At 38.9% G+C, this 24,197-nt stretch overlaps 1 protein-coding gene across 4 annotated transcripts in view; it reads right to left on the reverse strand.

Annotated features, from left to right (window-relative positions):
* KMT2C (lysine methyltransferase 2C) overlaps positions 1-24,197 on the reverse strand; it is a 270,536-nt gene that overhangs the window by 207,492 nt on the left and 38,847 nt on the right. The window lies entirely within an intron of this gene.

Genomic DNA, 24,197 nt, shown 5'->3' on the forward strand with positions numbered 1-24,197 from the left:
ACTTCAAATGGGTAAGGAAAAGATCTTATACGCTCAGAGTCCACCTCTCCTCTAAGTGTTTTAGAATTTGACTACACTGGTCTGGGACACATTAACCCACACATTCTCAAAAAAGAAGTTAAAAGTAGGGACCTAAACAGATAATTGTACATCTATATTCACAGCAGTATTATTCCTTCCAGAACCTCACTCCAGTAATTCTTCAGCTTTACAGGATCTGCTAGTTCATCGACCCTACCAGCTTCTCATAGTCCAACTAAGAAGCAGCTGTAATGTAGCAGTTACAAACATGGACTCTGGAGTTTGACTGCCTGAGTTAAAAAAACTATCAACTATATGACCCTGTGCAAGCTGCTGAAACTCTGTGCCTCAATTTCCTCATCTTTAAAATGGTAATAATAGCACTACCCCCACAGAATTACACCAAGGATTAAATATAAAGCCTTTACAGGGGTGTGGGTGAAATAAGTGAAGGGGATTAAGAGGTACAAACTTCTAGTTATAAAATAAGTCACAGAGATGAAAAGTACAGCACAGGAAATACAGCCAATGACATTGCAATAATATCGCACGGTGATGGTAACTACATTTATCATGGTGAGCACTGCATAATATGTAGAATTGTCGAATCACTATATTGTGCACCTAAAACTAATATAACATTGTATGTCAACTGTACTTCAGTAATAAAAAGAAATGTTTAATGCAAAGTATTTACAATGCTAGTTACCTGGTAGGCACTGATCGGTAGCTATCATCACTGTGACCCACTCCTGTTCCCCTTATCTTTATAACCTCTTTCTCCATCTTGGATCCCATGTCACTAGTTATAATTACTCTGTTCCCTATATCCTCAATAATTTCTGCCTTCATTTCATTCAGTTATATTTGCCTGGCAAAGTCAATTCTGACTAAATCAAACCCTCCTTTTACTTTGGCCCTGAATTCAAGCTGAGGAACAAAGACACAACTGAGGCTACTACTTTAGCTTTGTACTTCTAACCCTACACCTCAAGCAGCCACTTACCGCCACCCAGCAGTCTTTCTACTTTGGTCAGTTTACTATTACCTTACAGAATTGTTTCACACCTTTCTGTCTTCAAACATTTAAGACTCCATTCTTCACCCTTCAGTTGATAGAACTTCAATGACAAAACAGAGGTAGTCAAAAAAGTTTCCATATCCTTTTCCTACCAAATCCTACAATTGTCCTGAATTATTTTCCCACATACCCTACACCTTCTTTCCTATTAACCACATTATCTATGTTCCTAGCTAACACCAATCCCTCTACATGTGTTCTGGATCGCATACTCACTCCTTTTCATGAACTTTCCATCTATAGCTACTCTCTTCTCCTGCTTTATCAGTTTTTCCTACTGACAATCAGTCCCATCAGCATATAAAGTTACAGCAATTAACAATGACCTTCCAAGAAAAGAAAATCCTCTCTGGACTCCACATCCTCCCCTAGCTACTGTTCCACTTCTCTGCACCATCCTTACAGCAAAGTCCTTGATAAAGTTCTGTACCATGTTCTCCTCTTCAGGTCCATGCCTCTCCAACTCAGTGTCCTTCCCCACATTCCACTAAAATGTCTGTAATCAGGGTCACTAAGGTGACCATACAACTGGGTTTGCCTGGACAGTCCCAGTTTAGGCCTGTCATCTGGCATAACGATTGTGTTCCTCTCACATTCAAAGATTTCTTGGTTTGGTCAATTACTCTACCAAGGACTTACAGCTTACCAATTCCAATGGGCAATTCTCAATCTGTCAAATGCTCATGATACAAGGGATCATTTTCTCCTTGGCTTCTTGGACAAAATTCTCCCCTGATTCTTCTACCACATTGACTGCTCCACCTCACTTTCTTTTCTGGTTATTTAAACCAGGAAAAATAGAGTGTCCAGGATTCAGCCATTTGACCTCTTCTCTATATTAAACAGGCTCACTCCCTCGGTAATTTCACCCAGTCCCTTTTCATATATGCTAATAATCCTCAAATTCCTCAGTCCTCTACCTCTCCAATGAATTACAGCTCATATTTAACTCTATTCAACATCTCCACTTGGAATCAAACAAGCATCTCAAAGTTAACATGCAAAAAAACAACTTTCACACCACACCATACCTCTGCAATTTGCTCTTTTTCCAGTGTTTCCCATCTCAACTGGTGCCACCCAAGTAGCTCAGTTCCATACCTTCAGATTCCTCTCTCATACCCCGTATATCTTATCAGCAAATTCTGTCAGCTCTACCTTCAAGATATAGTCCAGATATAAAATTTCTCACCATTACACTGCTAACAGCCTGAAGTCATAATCATTTTTTTATTACTGTTTAATTGGGAATTATACAATTAACCTTTACTGGGAATTTAGTATGTAAGAGGCACCATTCTATTACCATTTTTATTCTACACGAGTCATATGAAGCTCAGAGAAGATAAGGAATATGCCCAAATTTAACAGGGCTGGTTCCATAACCAACATTCTTAGCCATTGGCTATATTGCAATTAATGGCCCCCCTCTTTTCTCTGTGGCCCAGAGGCTCCCCAGACAATTCTGAATGATCTTTTTAAACCTTACATCAAATCAGGTCACTCTCTTCCTCTCAACCCTCCAATGGTTTCTCATCATACCTAGAATAAAACCCGAAGTCTTTATGTCTTAAAAGGGCTTACATGATGTGTTTGTCCTTCTTACCTCATAGGCACACATTCTCCTCTATCAACTATCATCCTGGTATACTGGCAACCTTGCTCTTTCACAAACATACCTAATATGTTCCACTTCAGGGCCTTACACTTATGGATTCCTCTACACAGAACACTCTTCTCCCAGATACTCACATACTACTCTTCCTTCAATCAGGTTTCTACTGAAATGTCCCATCCTCAGAGAGGACTTTTCTTACTAGCAAATCCACAAAATAGAGCCTGTCACTCACCATCCATTTCCCTGCTTCATTTGTGTTCCAGGTCCAACATCACATTACATTTACTTGTCATTTTATTAATCTGTGTCTTAAACTAGAATGTAATCTCCATGAGGGCTGGAAGTTCTTTTCACTACTGTACTCCCAACACCTAACAGCACTAGACATAACACAGGCACTGAATACGTGTTTCGTTGAATGAATACAATGGTTTTATAACTCTAATAATTAGAATTGAGATAATTACCTAACCCTTCTGAAGACAGCAAGTTTTACTTCTGCTTCCTGTTCAACAGAAAGTTTCATATGGAGTCAAACTTTAAAAGAAAGCTATGTAACAATACTAATGTGTCATTAAGATAAATTTAAAAAAAGGTTTAATATCACTCACGAATAAACAAAACTGTCTTTGTTGGCAGATAACATCACCAGCATCTAGTTTAAAAATCCAAGTCACAAACAAAAAGCAGACCGAGACCTATAAATACAGAGAACAAACCTGATGGTTGCCAGAGGGGAGGCAGATGAAGAGTTGGGCCAAATGGATGCAGGGGAGAGGGAGACACAGCCTCCAGCTATGGGATGAATATCACAGGAATAAAAGGCACAGCATAAGGAAAACAGCCAACAATATTGTAATAGCAATATAACCAAACAGTAGCCACACTTGTGGTGAATGTAGCATGATGTATAAACTTATCAAATCACTAAGCTGTACACCTGAAACTAATGTAACATTGTGTGTCAACTATACTCAAAAAAGAGAGAAAGAGATGGGCGCCTGGGCCCTGGACTCTTGGTTTCAACTCAGGTCGGTATCTCAGAGTCATGAGATTGAGCCCTGAGTCAAGCCCCGCACTCAGCGAGAGGTCTGATTAAGGATTCTCTCTCCCTCTCCCTCTGCACCCCCCACTCATGCTCTTTCTCTAAAATAAATAAATCTTTAAAAGAGAGAGAAAGAGAAAAGTTAATCAAATTGAAAAGCTGAGTTCTGTTAAGACTGTCAGATCAACACAGAACATGTAACACAATAGCCTTCCTATACATCATGCTGAACAGCAACAATAATCAATTCAATGCAAACCACTGACCTGAAAAGACATACAAAAATTAAGTTTCTAAGAATAATTTTAATAAGAAATAACATAACTTTACTCAAGAACACAAAGAAAGAACCAAGCAAATTGAGAGAGAAACCTAACAGAAAACAAGACAAAGAATACAAACAAGCAATTCAGAGACAAAATGAATGGACCTATAAAAAATGACACTGTTCAATCTGTGACCAAGTAATCAGGGAAATCAAACAATGAAATGAAAAATGAAAAATACCGATAATACCCAGTAGTAGTGGGAATACAGGAGACACAAAGACTCACACATAACACCTGGCAAAGATGTAAATGGAACAGCATATACTGGAAGGCAATTTAGCAATATCTATTAAAATATAAAAGATGCACACCATTTATCAATTTCATATCTAGAAATGTATATTACCTCGTGCATATTGAGATAACAGAGATACATGTAAGGATACTCACTATAGTACAAACATAAAAACTGGTCAAAGGGAACAAAGTATGCTCTATCCATTCAATGGTTTTCCATCTCTAGTCATCAAAACTATGAGACATTTTTTGGTACTAATTTAGGAGGATCTCTATGACACAGTCTCATGTACATTACAGAAAATACAATTTAGGAGTGTTTTATAAGTGTATACAAATGCATAAACATGCATATGTTTTATGTGTGTACATTTGCACACAGCAAAATATCTAGAATATGCCCCCATAACAATGATTTTCTCTAGAAGTATGGAGGAAAACGGGGGGCCAAGGAAGGGCCTTTCATTTTTTACTCCTCATGAGTTTTTTATAAAGAGTACACATTCATCCACAGTTTAATAAATGGGGTGGAGTTAAAAGATGTTTTTCCTTGGGAACCACTGGAAAAGTGTTTCATCTTTTATGCTCTAGTAGTTCAGGGGTAATTTCTTATCCCACTCTATATATACAGCAAACCTCCCAAAATCATACAGCATTCATCTAACGGTACTTCTTAGGAGTCATATGCAAAAAAAAAGGAATACTTTAAGGTTTCTGGGGTTGTTTATAGTGATAGTTAGAAATGCCTCTGTGACCAAAGCCTATGGCCTAATTTTCAACCTCTAATACTTTTAACTATTACTGAGTCCATATAATGCCAAAAACCACCTGGAAACTAAAAATTTGTACCCACTATTATTTGGATTATAAAACGCAAAAAAACCGTGTAACTATTTTCTTCAATAATTTGACTTATATCTATGTATGAGTATCTGTATACACACAGACAATGAAAATCAAGTCACAGCATTACCATTCTATGGTCAAAGTATAATTTGAACTTTATTCTACCTAAAATATGTCACTTCTTGAATATTAAATAATTTCTCTTAAAAATATTAGGAATACTGGGGCACCTGGGTGGCTCAGTCGTTAAGCATCTGCCTTCGGCTCGGGTCATGATCCCGGGGTCCTGGGTGGAGCCCCACATCGGGATCCCTGCTCGGCGGGAAGCCTGCTTCTCCCTCTCCCACTCCCCCTGCTTGTGTTCCCTCTCTCACTGTCTCTCTCTCTGTCAAATAAATAAATAAAATCTTAAAATATATATATATATTAGAAATACAGTAATATTTTTAAAAGAGAAAAAAATTCTCAGTAGAAAAACAAAGAAATATGACCAGCAACTGAAAAAGAGAATGAAATGGTCTTTAAACACAAGACATTCAACCTCACAATTTTAAAAATGGAAATTGAAGCAAGGAGATATCATTTTACATATCAAATTAGCAAAGAGTGAGAACAACTTCAGCTGGGCAAGTTACAGGAAAACAGACACTATGAGGAGTGTAAATTGGATGACCAACCAAAAATATCCTAAATACAGAGCATAGAATATAGCTCTTTTTAAGATTTTATCTATTCATTTGAGAGAAAGAGAGAGAGAGAGAGCCCAAGAGGGGGTAGGGTTAGAGGGAGAAGCAGACTCCCCGCTGAGCAGGGAGCCTGATGCAGGACTCGATTCCGGGACTCCGGGATCATGACCTGAGCCGAAGGCAGTTGCTTACCCAACTGAGCCACCCAGGCACCCTAGAATATAGCTCTTAGTCTCTTGTGTCAAAAGGTTTGAGAGAAAAATCTTCCGAAAATTATAAAAACTAAAACACTATACAAGTGCCAAGGCACTGCCAAGGCAAATTTATGTAGCAAAAAGGGCATTAAAGCTAAAGCAAAGAAAAATCAAGAGTAAACATATTCCCATTAAATAGCCAGTAAACATCACAGCAGCTCAAAACAGGCATAATCAGTTAAAATGGCATCATCCCTCCTACATAATCAATGTGGGATTTTTATACCAGGTGTACTTATAGATGATAATTACATACAATAGTGTCTACAGGTGTGATTGTTTAGCTAGGAACGTTTCACAAAGACTAAAACATTTGGAGTGAATATGTATCATAGTTATCATAAATAAAAAATAAAACTTCCTAAGAAATACCTAAAAGATAATCATTTTTTACTGTCATTTTACCACTTTACAATGAACGAGTTCACAGTAATTCATACAAAATTTTCCGATGATAGATAGTTGTGAAGTTTGAGCATTTGTTAAGAATGACAGTTCAAAAATTAACTAAAAAAAAAAAACCACAAGGACAATTTTTCAGAAGGTCCTTGAATTAAAATAATGACAAACATGGGGCGCCTGGGTGGTTCAGTAATTAAGCGTCTGCCTTCAGCTCGGGTCATGATCCCGGGGCCCTGGGATCAAGACCCGCACTGGGCTCCCTGATCAGCGGGAAGCCTGCTTCTCCCTCCCCCACTCCCCCTGCTTGTGTTCCCTCTCTCGCTGTGTCTGTCAAATAAATAATCTTTAAAAAATAAAAATAATGACAAACTTTAAAATTAACATCTACTTTGTTTACCTGAAATTTCCTTTTAAATCTTCTTGAGGAGAGGGGTATGTGGAAACTGTACTTTCTATGCAATTCTATAAATCTAAAACTGCCCTAAAAATCAAGTCTATTTTTAAAAAAGTATTAACCCATTTTTTAAAAAATCTTCCTGTGTTCCAAATAATTTTTTTAAAGATTTTATTTATTTAAAGATTTATTTTTTTTAAAGATTTTATTTATTTGAGAGAGAGAGAATGAGAGATAGAGAGCACAAGAGGGAAGAGGGTCAGAGGGAGAAGCAGACTCCCCGCTGAGCAGGGAGCCCGATGCGGAACTCGATCCAGGGACTCCAGGATCATGACCTGAGCCGAAGGCAGTCGCTCAACCAACTGAGCCACCCAGGCGCCCAAGATTTTATTTATTTAATTGACAGAGAGAGAGAGACGGCAAGAGAGGGAACACAAGCAGGGGGAGTGGGAGAAGGAGAAGCAGGCTTCCTGCTGAGCAGGGAGCCCAATGTGGGACTCGATCCCAGGACCCCAGGATCATGACCTGAGCCGAAGGCAGACGCTTAACCAACCGAGCCACCCAGACGCCCCTCCAAATAAATTATTTTCAAAACCATGTTTTGTGGTAAAATATAAAAAGACAAGATAAAGAAAAGTACTAAAATTGTGAGGAAGGGAAATATATTTACAAAGGATCAAGAATCAAAGCCACCAAATTTCTCAATACAAATATTGTAAGTAGAAAACAACTCAAAAACAAACATGGAGCAGACAGAAAGAAATAAGTATAAATAATAAGTATAAAATAAGATGGTAAAAATAAATCCACACATGTACCAATAATTACAAAACATGCAAATGAACTAAACTCCTCAGCAAAAAGACAAACATGACCAGACTAGATTTATGAACAAAGTAGTTTTGACCTATAAAAACATCTAAACATAAAGACAAAGAGCAACTGAAAAACACAGTGAAGAGAAAAAGATGGAAAGGGTGATGAATCTCACAGAAAATGAGAAAAACAAAATCTGAAACAGTATTAAGATATTTCTTACCTATGTCCTTGGAAATGTTTTACATCTGGTAATACCAAGAGCTGGTAAGAAACTAAAGCAAAGGGGCTGTCAGCCTCTAATTAATGGGATAACGTGAACTGGTATAATCATTCTGAAAAGCACTCAGTATTACCCAGGAAAGTTGACCTATGTACATACCTTAGATGCACTGACATGTTTTGTAACCATAATTGAGAGTAAGAAATATATTTTAAATTGTGACCAAGTACATAAATAAAGTACTATACCGAAGTAAAACAATCTTTCAAAGAGGAGTGCAAGTTTTTAGAAAAACATAAGAGATTTTTGTATCCTCAAAAGACGCCAACCAATTTCCTCAAGTTTCAGGAAGAAAAACTTTCCCAGAAGGAAAATCTGAGATAAAAGAGGGAATGGTAAGGAAAGAAGAGTTGAACTTGTTACTATTTCTAAACAAAACTGACTTCAAGAAAGAAGATGACCGTAAGGTCTGATATATGGGATACAACAAGGACTCAGATGATGAACACCAAGAGCAGGTGTGTCAGGAGGCAGGGTAATCAGAGGTAAAGCATTTTAAAGTTGTTGCTGCTCAGGAGTAAGGTGAATTATTGATTCATGTTACATTTTAGATAAATATGTATGTTAATATTTCTACGGTAGATACAAAAACAATACACATAGAATGTGTAACTACCAAAGTGGAAATGTGAACATGAGATGAAATATGGGGAAAAAGTCTCAATGCAGAAGTGAAAATGAATAAACTGCAGTTATGTACATAAACACTGACAAATCACACAAAAATGAAAAAAGCAAGTTGTACAAGACTGTATACGGTAAATACAATATATGACTCCATTAAGAGAAATGTAAAAGCACACAAATCTAAACATACATTGTATAGGGATAGATACATATGTGGTTTTTAGAAACTATAATAAGAACCAAGAAAATGTTAAACTCAAACTTCAGAGTTATTACTCCGAAGAAAAAGAAGTGGTATGATCATGGAAAGGCATTTTAGGGAACTTCAAAGAATATTCTATTTCTTAAACTATAAGGTAGTTACACAAAAGTGTGTTATTCTTTAAACTATATATAATTATATGCAGAATTACATATACAAGAAAGGAATATGAAATTTCACTAAATTTAAAAAGTTAAGGGGCGCCTGGATGGCTCAGTTGATTAAGCATCTGACTCTTGGTTTCAACTCAGGTTGTGATCTCAAGGTTGTGAGACTGAGCCCCACATCAGGCTCCGCACTCAGCAGGGAGTCTGCTTGAGATTCTCTCCCTCTCCCTCTGCCCCTCCCGCACTCATGCTCTCATTCTAAAATAAAAAATAAATCTTAAAAAAAAAAAGGTTAACTTAAAAAGCAATCTCCTCCTCTCCAAATATCCCAGATTCTTCCAATCCTTAATTACAGACTTCTAAAATATCCTTGCCTACACATCTCCTCTTCTTAAGGCCTATTCAATTAATTACTATTATTAATTATGTCCTATCTTGACATCTTTTACGGATGCCTTTCATTATCATTTAAACTGTGATTTGTTAACTAAACCATTCAAGCAATGGGTTTTTTTCTTTTCTTTTTACTTATTGTTTCCTATCTAGACTGTAAGCTCTCTAAGGCAGACATACTTTTTTTGGGCTTCCCACCCTGCACAGAAACTGCAGGAATCTTTCTTTGTACAAGGTAGGTATTCTGATATTTATTCATTTTATACCCAATTCTAGATTTACATCTGCATATACACCTAGATATTTACTTGCCAGCTGCATGTTCCTTAACCAGTTAATATGAAACAATAATTATGAACCATGCAACCCAATTAACAAACTCAAGTTCCAGTAAACAATTAAATTCCAGTTCCTGTTTCCTCACTCTGAAACATACTCTCTTCAGTATATTGTCAGAGGTCCTGAGTTTTGGGGGCACTGCATCTTACGTTTTCTGTGCTTTATTTTCTTTTTCCTCCTTTTTTTTTTTTTAAGATTCTGTTTATTTACTTGAGCAAGAGAGAGAGAGCACAAGCAGGGGGAGCCGCAGAGGGAGGGGGAGAAGCAGGCTCCCCACTGAGCAGGGAGTCCAATGCAGGACCCGATCCCAGGATTCTGGGATCGTGACTTGAGCCGAAGGCAGACGCTTAACTGATTCAGCCACCCAGGCATCTCCTATGCTCTATTTTCAACTTCAGTAAAATAAGGATACAAGCACTCTTACTGCCTTTAAAAACTTGCAAGAAATCAAATATGTAAAAGTTGTTCAGTTTTCCCCTCTTCAAAGAAAGCTCTCCTGAACTCTTCCTATCATAGCCTAGCTTCCAAAAAGAATCCATAGAGTGCTTTTTTCCACTTCCTCAGCTCCTATTCACCCCCAATCCAAGGACCTCCCAACACCAATGAGAGTGTTTTCAAGGCCACTTTTTGAGCATTTTCTAATCTCCATCTTGACATTCTTTCAGCTGAACCAGTTTTCCCAAAGCATTTTGAAGAAGTCTTGTAAACAAATACCTAGATACATACTGAAATATTTATTGATAATTGAAATCCAGAACTTGTTTCAAAATAACCAGGGAGGGGACAGGGGATGACACATGCCAGATTGCCCAGAAGGAGGTAACTGTTAAACCATTAAAAGTAGGTGATGGAAACACAGGAGGTTCAATAAAAACTCTCTACTCTTATATACGTTTAAAATTCCATAACAAAAAGTTTTAGAAATACTCATTTACTACTTGATCCCAACTGTATGACTAAAAGTGTATCTGAAGTAATGTCATAAAATCTTTGTATTAGCAGGGCTTGTTCAACTTATTACCCCATGAACGAATGAACTACTACAACATCCCAGGCAAGACATCCAGCCTATACTTCTATCAATACACAGCATGTAACAATACCTTGCATCTGCTGGAGATACAAGTCTGAATGAGAGACATTCATCAAACTAACGGCATGTGTACATGGGAAATAAACAACAGAATGTCATAAGTGCAAGGAAAGCAAACAGATCAGTTGAGAGGAGAGAAACCACTCTATGATCAGTAAAGACTTCACCAAGAAGAATGCATAGGACTGCAGACCAGAAAACAGGAAGGAAAATGAGGGGGGAGGAGAGGAAAGTGATTCAGGTAGCAAGAATGGCGTGAGTAGGCAGAGGTAAGGCTAGAACTCAGCCATGTTCACAAGAGAACAAGTAAGTGTTGACAAGTAAAACAGACCCAGGTGAGGGAAAGGACCTGAATTCCAAGCTAAGAGGTTTGAATAAAACTCAGCAGAGAGGCTCTGAAAGTTTTACAGCAAAAAAAAAAAAAAAAAAAATCAGAACCAATTATACATGGGGAAAAATAACTTCATCAGTTTAATAATCCAGACGAGAAAATGAGATCTGAAAGAACTGCTCGATGGACACCCCTTTCTGCTCTTCAGCAGCTTGGACACTCACCAAGTTTTGTTCTGTTGTTTATTCAGAGCCAAAATCAGGTTATTCATTTATTCAAAAAATATTTGAATTCTGGTTATGCACTGGGCACTGTTTTAGGCATACCAATAACTTCTATCTAGTAGTCCTGGCTATATACTGTAGAACAGTGGTTCTCAACTTGGCAAGTGGAAAGGGAGCAATTGCTGCTCCCCACCAGGACAACTGGCAATGTCTAGAGACATCCAGTGGGTCTAGGGCTGCTGTTAAACATCCCTCAGTACACAGCACAGCCCACCACAATCAGGAATTAGCCAGCCCCAAATGTCAACAGTGCCAGGGAGGGGAAGCCCTGCTGTAGAGAAGCACATTCCATTCCCTTTCCCTAGACAACCATTTAATGCATGTTACTTCCATCTTCTATTTCTATTCCAAAATAAAGGTCTTACAATACCCTAAGAAATGCACAACACATTTTAATAATTTGGCAAGTGGAACCAAACATACCAAGAATTTTGAGATTTGGCTTAAAAAAATTTATAAGCTACATTTATTTTACATTAACTTTTGGAAATAAAATTATCTTCCTCTTCTGACATCTATTGTTCTCAAAAACTTAAGCTAAAAGCTTCAAGTAATGATTGATTATTCCTTTTCCTTTTGTGTCCCTACAGCAGTTAATCACCACATTCTGCCACTTCTTTCCATGTAATGCCTCATATCTCAACTTTCTATTCCCAGCGCCATCAGCTAAAATACTTAACTATTTTCCCTGGAGCTCTTGGTGTGTCTCCCTCCCTCCCTTTCTATCTCCCTCCCTCCCAAGCTATTCTACTCACTAGCACTGCATTTTTCACCTGCTCAAAATTCCATAAGGTTGCCTACAACATACCAAATAAAAACCTAATTCCTGATACTCAGCATTCAAAGTCTTTTCTCAACTGGCCACAATCCACCTCTCCAATTCTTTTTCCCAATTGTCTCCTCGGGGAACATCCTCTCTCAGCAAAATGAGTTATTCTGGGGCACAGAAACAACCTTTCCACATCAGAGAAATCAAAAGCCACTCAGGCTTCATTCAGATAAAAGATAGGCTTTTAACTCTCAGGAGAGCAATAAGGGATCAACTTATAGGGAATCCTGATCTACCCACAACTTTTTTTTTTTTTAAAGATTTTATTTATTTGACAGAGAGAGACACAGCGAGAGAGGGAACACAAGCAGGGGGAGTGGGAGAGGGAGAAGCAGGCTTCCCACGGGGCAGGGAGTCCAATGCGGGGCTCGATCCCAGGACCCTGGAATCATGACCTGAGCCGAAAGTAGACGCTTAACGACTGAGCCACCCAGGCGCCCCTCCACAGCTCTTTTTTAATGAAAGATAACCCTAATCCCCTTGGCTCACTGTCCTTACTTAGAACATCCCCTATTTGCCTTTCCACCTCTCTGAACTCATCTTCCTCTTCAAATTTCCCACCTTTTCAAACAATTCTCACAGCAGTCATCTCTACCACCACCATCTGCCCACCCAGCACATCCCATATCTGTGGCTCTCAGGTCATTTTATTTATTTGGCAATGAAATATCACTTCATTTTTACTACTTCTCTTTTATATCCAGACAGCTAAAATTATGATTGATTCATTCATAAGCCGAATGGGGGATAAGTGGGGAATTCACATTTCCAAACCAATCTTCAATGTTCTTTAGAAGAATTTTTTTAAATCACAATTCCCAGGACTGGCAAGAGAACAGGGTACATTCACATATTAGTGGTAAGAAAATAAATTGGTACAATTATGCTATACTGATATTTGTTAATCCTAAAAGTTTAAAATCTGTATACCCTTTTGGCGCAGGAATTTCACTTGGGAATTTATCATCTATCATCAGTAAATAATAAAGTGCACAAAGGGTTAGCTATAAGGATATTCATTTGCATGTTGTTTCTAATTCTGAGAGATTGAAAAAGCAAAACAAAACAAAACTTCCTTGTCCAACAAGAAAAGACTATTCAGATGAATCATTTATTTAAGCAATGTAAGACTCTGCAGCTACTAAAAGCCTAGAGTACTATGGGAATTGACATGGAATCTTTTTGATTATGAAAAAAATATAAATAATATGACCCCATATACCTTATTTTATGTATTTTTTTAAAAGATTTATTTATTTGAGAGAGTGAGAATGAGAGAGAGAATACATGAGAGGGGGGAGGGTCAGAGGGAGAAGCAGACTCCCCGCTGAGCAGGGAGCCCGATGCAGGACTCAATCCCGGGACCCAGGATCATGACCTGAGCCGAAGGCAGTCGCTCAACCAACTGAGCCACCCAGGCGCCCCCTTATTTTATATTTTTATATGTGTCCTATTTTTTCTAAAATTTTTATACATACGTATATATACATGTATAATTTATGTGTGTCAAAAATGTGTATCAATAAGTGTATGTAAACCTTAAAACAGGACAAAATATCTTCATTTTCTTTTGTTAATGAATATTTATATTTTGGCTGTATTAAATTTTATGGATACAATAAACATTTCTAAGGCCTATTTATAGTTAAACCATAATCTTACAAAACCTAAGAAACCTCAGCTTAATCTATCTGTGAGAAAACATTTTCAGTAAGAACACTAAAACACATCCCTACAGTTCAAAAGTCACACGGTGTTATCAGCTACACTAGGCATTCTCACTCTGACATAAGCTAGGTGGCTAATTGACTAGAAGCCCTAGGAAAGAATCTGGTGATTTAAGACCAAGGGGAGGACAGAGGCCTGGAAAGCCTGGGACAGAGGGATTAAATGACACATGCTACGTGGAATGGTTTGTGTGTGTTGGGCACAAAGCATCAATAAATGGAGATGAGAACAGTGTCATCAGACCCGAAAGGCAATATAGTGGAATGCTGTGGGCATGACTTCCAGAGGCCAAATGCTTAGGTTCAATGTCACCCCTGCCTCCAACCAGAAGTGTAACCTTGAGCAAGTCACTTAACTTCCCCTGCATGTTTGCTCCCCCATATAATGGGGACAGCATGTCAAGAGCAGTGACTGCCACTGCAGTTGAGGGCACCTATTCATCTACAGCTATTACCACCATCAACCCCTGATGACGACAGGAAGCACTGTGCATCCTATGTGCTAGACAGCAGCGGTGCCTCTCAACCACCAATCACTTTCTTAGCCTACTTCCTCTCCTTGCCAGTGGCCCACACTCGGAAAAGAACCTGAGCCAGGACTCTAGAAGGAGGTCTGACACGGGGGAGTAGGGGGCGTTGGGGTGGGGGAGTGGGGGGGACAGGAGCAGGGAGCAGTATCAAGAAAGAAAACCAGTCTGTATAAGCAGTTCAGGAAAAGGGCACCATGAGTCACTCCCCACAGTGCTGCCACAGTGATCTTCATAAAACGTGTTTCTTACGTCCTTCACCTGGATAAAATCTTTCCCGGTCTCTCCATGGACTTTGTGGAGTTGAATCAAAACTATTCCTTAAACTGACTTAAAATCCATACTACCTCTGCAGCCTCATCTCTGGACTCCCTCCACAAGCAGTGCACTCATCTTCAAGCCATACTAAATTTCCTCAATTACAAACTCACTCACTTCTCAGCCTTTGCATGTGCTGCCTCCTCTGCCTGGAAAGTAATCTCCAACTCCTCCAATAGAAGCAAACTGCTATTCCTCCTGCAAAACACAACTCAAGATCAACTCCAGAGCCCTTTCCTGACCTTCAAAAGCTCAGTAGCTCTGCTGTGCACTATTTCTGCCTCTTTTAAGGCTCCTTGACCTAATTCCAATGTGTGTGTGTGGAAAGGAGGAAACAAAGCAATTCTCGGATGCCAGCAGGGTGTCCCTCTACCCCCCCCTTATGATGTCAGTGAACAAACCCCAGGCTGTTGCCTATGCTTCTGGCCAACTGGCTACAACTTGGAAGTCCCAATGATCTTCTCCTTAGGTTTGATTAATTTGCTAGAGCAGCTCACAGAACTCAGGGAAACACTTACTTACATTTACCACTTTATTAAAGTATATGATAAGCGATACAAATCAACAGCCAGATGAAGAGACAGATAGGGCAAGGTCCCAAACAAAGGAGCTTCTGTCCTTCAAGAGCTTAGGGCCCAGTTCAGTGGCATGTGGAAGCATTCTGGTTCGCCAAACATGGAAGCTCTCAAAAAAAAAAAAAAAAGACCTAAAAGCTATTCTCTTAGATTTTTATGAAGGCTTCATTACATAGTTATGATTGACTAAGTCACTGGCCATTGGCTGATTCATCCTCCAGCTTCCCCTCCTGTTGGGGGAGAGGGCTACTGAAAGTTCCAACCCTCTACTCAACACGGTCCTCTGGCAACCAGCCCCCACCCTTGGGTGGAGTCCAAAAGTAACCATTAATAACAAGACACCTAATTCACCTTTATGGCCCTGAAATATTTTTAGAAACTGTGGATGAAGACCAAATATATCTGAAAAATATATTTTGGTCATCTGAATGACCAAACATGTATTTCTTATAAATCATATTGCACTGTCACACTGTACTGGTCCACCACTAGCCAGTGACTCCATCGAGGGATCCTGTCTTTATCTGTTAATTCCCAGATACTTTCCTGCATAGTGACTAATACATAAGAAAATAAGAATAAGAAAAACTTATTAATCACAGTTGGGAAATGTTCATGAACCAACTGATTAGACTGCAAACTGGTAAAGAAAGAGAAAGAATCAAACATTTATCCTGCCTTTGCTATATAAACTGTTGTACTAGGATTTTTCCCTTTATAAAAGTATTCCAGCAAATAAAATGAAGGAATAGCAGAATTAGTATATCATTATTTTACAATCCCTGACAAATCAATAGATCTGGGTACTGGTCATCAAAAGCTGCTGATATCACAGACAACCGGACATTATGTGCCCCTGGGAAAGAATGCACCACCACCTAAGAAGCAATCATGAAAAATAAAATTGAATCGGAATCTGATCAAGTTCTACCTACTCATTCGGAAATACAGAGAACAGAGAAACATTAAACCTCAGGGATACAATCAGCAAGATCCAAATGGTGGGAAACTCTATGGGGCAAATAAACTACAAGAAAAGGAGGGCAGTAGCCTATAGTTTAAGAAGAGATGGAATCACAGTGTGTGGGCCTATGCAGATCCTGATTCAAACAAACTATTAAAGGAGAGAGAAAGAGAGATCTGCTTAAGTTGAACACTGAATATTTGATGATATAATGGATTTAACTGTTAGGAATGACAGTGGTATTAGGTTTTTTTTTTAATCTTTGCTTTTTAGAAATACATTGTCAAACATTTATAAATGCAATTACATTATGCCTGCAACCTGTTTGAAAATAACATGAGAAGTGGTAACAGTATAAATGAAACAAGATTAGCCATGTGTTGATATTTGTTTAAAAGAGGTGTCGGGTACTCAGGGGCTCTTTATACCATTCTGTACACATTTGTATATGGGCAAATTTTCTAAAATAATTAAAAAAAAAAAAAAAACAGGGGGCACCCGGGTGGCTCAGTCAGTTAAGCGTCTGCCTTCATCTCGGGTCATGATCCCAGCATCCTGGGATCGAGCCCCGCATCTGGATCCCTGCTCAGTGGGTAGCCTGCTTCTCCCTCTCCATCTGCCTACTTGTGATCTCTCTCTGTGTGTCAAATAAATTTTAAAAATCTTAAAAAAAAAAAAAAAAACAGGTAGAAAGGGAAAAGAAGTGAACCTAAGTCTACTGAACACCAGGGGAAGTGCAGGGAAGAAAAAATGATCACAGATGGAGGTGACAGCAATTTGAAAGAAATTATTTTAGCACAAATACCTTCGCTAAAGAAAAGACACCGAGAGAAGAAACATTTGGGACACAGTAGAGTGCAGGTTAACTGAAGTGTGTGTGCACAGGACTTTCAGCAGAGCATTAAAAGCACAGACCCTGCAGTGAACACTGCCTGAGTTCAAATCCTAACTCTACAACTCACTCTGTGCCTCTGTTTCCTCAGAAGTTAATGAAAGATTTTAGGGTTGCCCGCATGGCTCAGCTGGTTGAGTGTCTGCCTTCAGCTCAGGTCATGATCCCAGGGTCCTGGGATGGAGTCCCACATTGGGCTCCCTGCTCAACGGGGAGTCTGCTTGTCCCTCTCCTCTGCCTGCCGCTCCCCCTGCCTGTGCTCTCTCGCTCTGTCAAATAAATAAAATCTCAAAAAAAAAAAAAAAAAAAGATTTTTAAAATGGACAATAATAGTCTTTACTTCTGAGGACCTTTGTAGAATTAAATGAATTAATACAGTTGTCCTAAAACAGTATTTCACAGAAGCTCATGATACATGTTAACTGTCCCCTGCCTCATCACCACCCCCCACTGTACAGATGGAAACACAGACCCCAAAGAGGTAAAAAGTGACTTGCTCAACAACCACCTCACAACCATCTCCTAGACTGAGTACTCACTGCAGATTGGCTGGCTAGTCACCAAACATATTTCTCTTTCCTGCAGGACATGTGGCTAGACTACATTTCCCAACTTCCCTTCTCTGTGTCTGACTTCCAGACAATGAAGTGTGGGCAAAGTGACTGGATACCTCCTCATCGTTCCCAGGCCCTGCCCCCAAATCTCCCACACCCCATATTTCCCCCATCCACCAGGTGGGTATCAATGCCCAGGGCAATCCTGGAAGTCAAGTGTTGAAGACAGCAGAGAACAGATTAGCGTAAAGTCCCAGTAAAATAAACTGTTACTGTTCTAAACCCCTGAGATTTCAGGGTTTTATCTTTTATAGCAGCTGACATAACTTCAATTAACATACTTTTTATGGACCCATCACAACAATTATTACTCCTCATTTTACAGACAGGAAAACTGAAGCTTGAAAAGGGCCATGGTCACACAATTATTAAGTGATGCATCCAGGATTTGAACCAGTAATGGCTTAAAACAGACCTCAAACTCTTAAATGTCATAAGACCAGTAAGTGGCACCAGGATTTCTAATTTACAATAGATATGTTTAATATATAATTTTGTTATGCATTCCTAAAACACTCACTTTAATCTCTCAGAAGAGTAACTACAGGACAGAGTAGTTACCTTAAAGCACAAAGACTTTACAACAAACAAGAAACACATCGGAATATTTTAAAAATAACATATACCAAAAAAATAAAAAAAATACCATGTATATTAAAGAGACCGCACTTCCTTATCCTTGCAAATAGCCCTCCCTTTTTTTAAAGATTTTATTTGACAGAGAGATAGAGGGAGAGCACAAGTAAGCAGAGAGGCAGGCAGAGGGAGAAGCAGACTCCCTGATGACCAGGGAAGCCTGACATGGGGCTCGATCTCAGGACCCTGGGATCATGACCTGAGCCGAAGGCAGCCGCTTAACTAAATGAGCCACCCAGGTGCCCCAACAAATAGCCCATTTTTAGTATTTTATTTTTATTTTTTAAAAGATTTTATTTATTTATTTGAGAGAGAGCGCGTGAGCATGAGTGGGGTGGGGAGCGAGGCAGAGAGAAAAGAAAAGCAGACCCCCACCAAGTAAGAAGCCCAGTGTGGATTTGATCCCAGGACCCATGAGATCATGACCTGAGCTGAAGGCCGCCGCCTAACCAACTGAGCCACCCAGGTGCCCCAAGTTTTAATATTTTAATCTAACTTTTCCCACTTGGTTTTACCTGAGCCATCGCTATTTACTGATAATTATATAACATGATTTTATAATCTTAGTAATTTTTAAATAGGATTTAATAAATGGAAAAATCATTTTATTTCAATCATCACTGAACTGGATCTACATCATTAATCAAGATGTACCTACAAAAGATGTGTAAGATATACTATTAAGCAAAAGAAATTATATAACAGTGTTTACAGCATAATTCCATCTACATGTTTTCTTTTCTATGCACATACATCTCTTATCTACAATTGAAAAATTTCTGGAAAGAAATGTAAGAAAGTTTCCAGTGATTACCGCTGGGGAGGGAGTAGAACTAAGCCCATGATTTATACATTTAGAGTCTGAATTTATGATGAACACATATACTTTTAGAATAAGAAATACTTTTAAGGGCGCCTGGGTGGCTCAGTTGGTTAAGCGACTGCCTTTGGCTCAGGTCATGATCCTGGAGTCCCAGGATCGAGTCCCGCATCGGGCTCCCTGCTCGGCAGGGAGTCTGCTTCTCCCTCTGACCATCTTCCCTCTCGTGCTCTCTATCTCTCATTCTCTCTCAAATAAATAAAATCTTTAAAAAAAAATACTTTTAAAAAGAAAGATTTATCTGTGATTTACAGTAAAGTTATCAAATTCTCAAAATCCCAAATTACCATAATATGTAGGGAAACACATAGGTTGGGAGAAAAAAAAATTATAGCCCTTCATAATGAATATATCATTTGATCAATTTCACTCATCTATATGGATAAGTTTACACATCTATAAGTAAATCTATTTTAAAACATTTTAATAGAAAAAAACTGTAGCCCTTCATAATGAATATATCATTTGATCAACTGCACTTCTATGGAGATATATATGTAGACATCTACAAGTAAATCTAATTTTTTTTTTTTTAAAGTAAGCTCTATGCCCAATGTGGGCCTTGAACTCATGACCCAGAGATCAGGAGTCGCATGTACTACAAACTGAGCCAACCAGGCGCCCCAAGTAAACCTATTATAAAACACTTAAGTACACACACACACACACTCACACACACACACACACACACACACACAGACACTAAGTATATTCTAATCAGGGGATTTTGACAACAGTTAACCAAGCACATTTCTTTTCATGAAATTTTGTTCTAACCTGAAGAATATCTGGGATATCAGGACAAACAAACTATTAGAATTTTAAAAACAGTTCTCTTTTGGGGTCCAAACTAGATGTTTGGAGACTATTTTAGTCTTTAGGCTTTCTTCAAATGTTTCAGACCCTTCAAAGAGAAAAGAGCGATTCAGAATCAAATCTCATTTTTCAAGGACCTGTGTCCTAAGCACTGTTGTAGATTAATGTAAAATTAAATCACATTCATCAAAACAGTATTTGTGAAGAGCCCAGGGGTTATTATTATTGTAATTAAAATGTGTTTAGATAAATGTTCCTTAATCTAGAATTTTATGCAACGGTATAATAGTGAGACAGGAAACAAATTATTATCATCTGTGTTAATGGAATTGGGGAGATTAAGGTAAAAAAAAATCCAAAAATAGCAAGCATTCAAAATAAATTTTATTTGGCTTTAAAATGTCTTTTTAACCCATTTATTTAACTATGAGAAACTTCCTAATAGTTTGAAAATTCTAAATCAAAGTTGTCTAAAAATAAAGCCAAACTATGAAAAGATGAATCTGCAAAATAGTATAAATTATATGTTTGTCTTTTCTTTTTCCCCCCAAACAAAAGGTCTCACATACTTATTACCGGACCAACCTACTGGTGCAGAGAACAGTAACAGAGAAAAATCATTTCCCCAATAAAACGTGTATTGTTCAAGTGGTAGTGATGTTTACAGATAGGATACCAAGCACGTGACCTTCACACGATGTAAGTATGTGTGCCATCTCATGTGCCATTCCTTTCAGACCCAGCTTGGTTCTTCTCCAATGCCGCCTCTCGGAGTGGTACCCAATTTTATTACCAGTTTTCATCCGAATCCACTGGGAAATGGGATGATTCTGCTTTTGTTTCTTGGCTGGTCCTGAAAGTCTTGTGACAAGACATGGCCAGAAACAGTCAAAAGCACACACCACAATGGCAGAGAAAAGAAGAGAGCTCTACATGTGTATATTTAGCCTCTCCCCACCACTGTCCCATCTCTTAAATCTAGAAATGAGCCACAGCCTTACCTACCGCTAAATGTCATTAATTCCTGAACTTCTTCCTGCCTCTCTAGACACCATATACTTTACATTCAGAGCCAAGGTTCTTTAAAAAGTCTCATTATTTATGCCTGTACTTCCTCTTTAATTTGCCACCAAAACTCCTGCAATCTGGTTAACAAACCCACTATTTCATGGATATTAGACAGACTGAGAGATCTATCAGACACTCAAGAAGTTGTCCTTACCTTCCCCCACACTTATCTCTAGAACAACTGACACTGTACATTACACACGATCTCCTGGCTTGTCTGGCTGTTCCCTCACAGCCTCTACAATGTTTCCTTCTGACCACCTGTGAAATACAGTTCCAAATCTCTCTCCTCTCTCCTCAACATCCACCTTTACAAGGACTCCTGGCTCTCCAGTCCACACCCACCAGCCACATACCCAAACACCCGGTGACCATCTTCACGTGAATATAATACACGCACCCTAAATCCAGCAAATCCCAAACTGAATCGTTATCATCTAGCATCTACCCAATTTGTTCCATCCACCTAGAAACTTAAATCATCGCAGTGTCCTCCTCTTCCTAAATACTTCCTATTAATCCTCCCTCTAAAACCTCTTTTCAATCTGTTGCCTCTCCTTCATCCACAAAACTACTTCAGATACTCATTCCTCTCACACCTGCCAACCACCAGCTACTTCCAATCTCCCTCTGTTTATCCCCATACTAATGCTAGACAGATATTTTGAAAATGCAAATATGCTGGCACTCTCCTTTTTTCGTCTTTCAATGGTCACATACTCCGAGCCTTAGAGACAGAAATACAAACCTCTTAGGACAGCATAAAAAACCCTCCGTGATGCAACCTATGCCAACGCGCTCAGCCTCCGTTGCTGTCACTTCCCTACATGTTATACTTTCATCATATTGCACTTTTCATCGTCCCCCTCAAAACTCTGTGCCTTTACATGTGCTATTATTCCCTCTGCCTAAAATACGTTTTGGGCAGTCCTCACAAGCTTCAGGTGAAGCGTTACCTCTCCCAGGAAAGCTTCGTGTAAGCCTCAGGGGGCGTCAGTGCAGTACGCAGACACCTCTCCAAATGGATCTCTACTCCTGCCCCTTCACTCAGCTTTAGAATTTATGGGCAGGGGTCTCATCTTATTCTGCATACAAATCTTAATTTACAGATTACGTCCTGATAAACACATCATGAGTTGAAAGTATTTTAAGTCAAAAATGCATTTAATACCACAGACCTACCAAACATCACAGCTTAGCCTGACCTACCTTAAACATACACAAAACACTTAAATTAGCTTACAATTGGGCAAAATCATCTAATATAAAGCCTATTTTACAATAAAGTGTCGGATTATCTCATGTAACTTATTAAATACTGTACAGAAAGTGAAAAACAGAATGGTGGTATGAGTACAGGATGGATGTCAGTGTATGGGTTATTCACCCTCCTAATCACGTGGCTGATCAGGGTGCTGTAGCTGCTACTGCCGCCCAGCAACACCAGACAGTATCACACCACTTATCACCAGCCTGGGAAAAGATCCAAAATTCAAAATTTGAAGTATGGTTTCTATTGAATGCATACTCCTTTTGCACCACTGTAAAGTTAAAAAATCCTATGCAGAATCACTGTAAATGGAACCATCGTAAGTCAAACCATCAAAGTCAGGGATCATGCATGCTTCCAATGCATACGTAGTACCTCACAAAGGAGTTGATACTCAAGAAGTATCAAATAAATAAATTCACAGGTTGACATTCACACATATAAAGTTTTAATGCATCAAGCACTTAAGACAAATACAAGATCAATCAGTTTATATTGAAAAGGCTTTAATATATTGGGATGTACACAGACATATACAAACACGTATATGCTTCACAAACACACCCCCCCATAAATAGATGTCTGGTCCCATATAACAAGTTCATTTCCCCAACCTAATACAACCCTACAGTAATTCTTTGCTGCTATGTGTACTGCTCACACTGAGTTCAAAGAAACTAACTTAATTACCCATAATCATATAAATTCATATGCCCACAGATACAAGGACAGGAGATTTTTCTGGAAATATATAACTAAAAGTTATTAGTGGTTTTGGAGCAGGGCAGTGTTATAGGCTGAATTGCCCCCCTCCTCCAAATTCTTATGTTTAAGTCTTAACCCCAATGCCCCAGAATGTAACTGTATTTGGAGACAGGGCCTTTAAAGAGGTAATTAAGTTAAAATGGGGTTATTAGGTTGGGCCATAACCCCAAATGACTGGTATCCTTAGAAGGTTAGGACACAGACATACACAGAGGGAGGGCCATGTGAGGACATAGAGAGAAGGCAGCCATCTGCAAGCCAAGGAGAGAGGCCTTGGGAGAAACTAAACCTGCTGGCACCTTCACCTTGGACTTCCAGCCTCCGGAACCATGAGAAAGTAAGGTTCTGCTGTTGAAGCCACCCAGTCTGTGATATTTTGTTATGACAGCCCGAGCTGAATAACAGGGGGGACTTCTAGTTTATAATATTTAAATTTCCTCTAAAAAAAATTTTAAATTAATTTCCTAATCAAGTGCATGGAATTTTTTTAAGCCAACAAGAATTATGTGAATGAACAGTGGGATTATGGACATTTTCACCTTCTTCTTCATGTTGGTTTGTATTTAAAAACCTAACAAGGGGGCGCCTGGGTGGCTCAGTTGGTTAAGCAACTGCCTTCGGCTCAGGTCATGATCCTGGAGTCCCGGGATCAAGTCCCACATCGGGCTCCCTGCTCAGCAGGGAGTCTGCTTCTCCCTCTGACCCTCCTCCCTCTCGTGCTCTCTATCTCTCTCATTCTCTCTGTCTCAAATAACATCTTTAAAAAAAAATAAAAAATAAATAAAAAAAATTAAAACCTAACAAGGTGCACCTGGGTGGCACAGTTGGTTAAGCATCCAGCTCTTGGTTTTGGTTCAGGTCGTGATCT

Source organism: Zalophus californianus, chromosome 12, assembly GCF_009762305.2.
Source record: "Zalophus californianus isolate mZalCal1 chromosome 12, mZalCal1.pri.v2, whole genome shotgun sequence".
Lineage (NCBI taxonomy): Eukaryota > Metazoa > Chordata > Mammalia > Carnivora > Otariidae > Zalophus > Zalophus californianus.